A 2,459-nucleotide genomic window follows, 5' to 3' on the forward strand; every position below is an offset into this window, starting at 1 on the left:
TCTCACCCCCTTCTCTCCATCTCATTTTAATAGTAATCTGGACTGGAGGAGATGCTTTCTCCATGCGGTGAAGAAAGAATCGCATGCTAACAGCAATCTGCAGAAGCTTGACTAGCAACTCCAATCCCTCCCCTCTCCTTCTTACTTTGGTAATCTCTCTCTCTCTCTCTCTCTCTCTCTCTCTCTCTCTCTCTCTCTCTCCCCCTCTCTCTCTCTCTCGGTTTTTTCATTTCTCTTTCACCCATGGAGGATTTGAGGGTTTGTGGATCTTAGGAATTCGGTCGTTGTGGTTTTTGGAAATTGGGGATTTGGGAATTTTAGGGATTTGAGGATATTGGGGACTTTCATATTGAAGGAATTTGGAGAAATTGGGGATTCGTGAATATAATACCCAAAAAAATAGACATTTTGCATTTTGTGGGGAGTGCCTGGATAGATGGCTTCAAGGTTGATCGTGTGGATTTTTATTTTTATTTTTTTTTGCATAGGAGGTGATACATGATTGAAACCCTTTTAAATAGTTCTCAGATGTGCAATGCGTTATGCCGTGGATGTAAAGGATTCCCTATTGAATGATAGTAGGGAAGCACATCATGTGATGTGGGTTTTGTTTTTTATGGAAACAGTGAGATGCTTTATGAAGAGGCCAACGTTGATTGGGTTCTTTAAATAAATAAAAAAAAGATCAATAATCCAGACCATTGATCAGGTGGCCATGTTGTTGGTGGACAAAAATCTCACCATGTGGGCAATCAACCTTCAATCAGTTTTTGGAGAACCAAACAATGGGCCTTTCTGACTCATTGGCAATTCGACTCATCTATATACTATATGATTTGGTATGTAAACCTTGTATACTATCCAATCAACATCCTCACCAACTCTGATTGTCATCATTTTATCTTTTGTACAGGAGCATCTGTGTAGAGATAATTTATCTTTTATTTTATTTTTCCATGAAGGCTACTCATGCATTCCTATTACTTTATTTTTTGTTCATCAACTATATTATTGTTAAGGTAGAAATGTACGATCGAATTCCAGTAGTGCTATGTTTTGTAATGATATTTTCATGTTTTACAATTAGGGATCCATGTCATTTTGCAGGATTTGGAATCATGCAGGGACTTAATCATTTTTCTTGGGGTTAAGTACTCTTGAATCATTTTCCAAGTGACAAGTGGTACTTTTAATGATTGTATCAGAATTTTGTGGTTTTTTTTTTTTTTCATCTAATATAAATTTTTTTATTGACATTTCCAGCTATTGGCTACTCATAATCAACCAATTTAGTTCTTCATTTATTTATTCTTCAGTTTCATATTCTTTATGAGAATCGCTCAAATATTGCTTCATAACTTTCAGGGGCAGTCTTAAATTTCCATGGTCTCATAGGAGAGGAAATCATGCCCTTTTACTCCAACAATGGGAAAGTCTACTTTCACCAGATGGAAAGCTTTGAGATGGACTAAAGTTTTTGTAGAAAGTATGCAGTCTCAGGTGAGAGACTCCTAATTTTACATGCCTGCACACTTCTTTGATCTATTTTCCCCCTTACTTGTCATATAATAACCATGAACTATTTGCAGGTTCTAGATGAAGCTGATCGAATGCTTGACATGGGATTCAAGCAAGAAGTTCGCTTCATATTGAGCTAGACATCCTCTAGTATGTGATTTGTACAAAAACCATGAAAGAGTTTTGTTGGTTTTTGTTGTAGAATGAGATATTCATAGACATGAATCCGAATGAGCAATGTTGCAAAACAATCTATGGGAGGGACACATTTTCACTATTTTTTTCTGTTGCAATGTATTTTCCTTTTGTTCTTATATATATATATATATATATATATATATATATATATATATATATATATATATATATATATATATATGGAAACAACTTTGAGTCTTTCCTCATCGCCGTTGTTAATCCCAACAAGCAAGCACTTGACTGTTGGGATGAGGAGAATGGGCTAAGTGGGGATTATGCTGCTCTTTGTGAGAATCCCAAGGCAAAAGAATACATTCTTGGGGAACTTAAAAAGCATGCCAAAGCAAACAAGGTAATTAGTAGCTAAACAGTCTGAAGTGATATTTGCTCATTCTTGGGTTTTCAATACCATTTGTCATGTTTTTACTTATTGGAAGCTGAAAGGTTTTTTTAACTATCTCATAGTCCACTCAAAGCTGAATCATAACTTATTTGTGCATGGCAGTTAAAAGCTTTCGAAATCCCGAAAGCCGTCCATCTTGACCCAGTACCGTTTGACATGGAGTGAGACCTTCTCACCCAACCAAACCTATAAGAAAATGCGGCAACAGTTGCTCAAATATTACCTGGTTAGCCCTTCTTCACCCTTTCTGGGAGGTCCCTATGAGAAATAACTATGATCTCTCAATGCAGTAGCATTACCTGACTTGAAGTATCAATTGATGATAGCTTTAAAATAATTT

At 36.1% G+C, this 2,459-nt stretch overlaps 2 long non-coding RNA genes across 4 annotated transcripts; both read left to right on the forward strand.

The window, feature by feature from the left end:
* On the forward strand, positions 1–1,815 carry LOC131251444 (uncharacterized). 3 transcript variants are annotated; one of them, XR_009173872.1, is made up of 4 exons: positions 1–149; positions 1,108–1,183; positions 1,366–1,500; positions 1,590–1,815. It is a non-coding gene; the product is annotated as an uncharacterized LOC131251444 (long non-coding RNA). The 3 variants fall into 3 exon arrangements; XR_009173871.1 differs by lacking the exon at positions 1–149 and having other exon boundaries at positions 231–1,183; XR_009173873.1 differs by lacking the exon at positions 1–149 and having other exon boundaries at positions 231–1,183; positions 1,372–1,500.
* An 84-nt stretch (positions 1,816–1,899) lies between these two features.
* On the forward strand, positions 1,900–2,459 carry LOC131251445 (uncharacterized). Its single transcript, XR_009173874.1, has 2 exons — positions 1,900–2,068; positions 2,222–2,459. It is a non-coding gene; the product is annotated as an uncharacterized LOC131251445 (long non-coding RNA).

The sequence above is a fragment of the Magnolia sinica genome, chromosome 7 (assembly GCF_029962835.1).
Source record: "Magnolia sinica isolate HGM2019 chromosome 7, MsV1, whole genome shotgun sequence".
Lineage (NCBI taxonomy): Eukaryota > Viridiplantae > Streptophyta > Magnoliopsida > Magnoliales > Magnoliaceae > Magnolia > Magnolia sinica.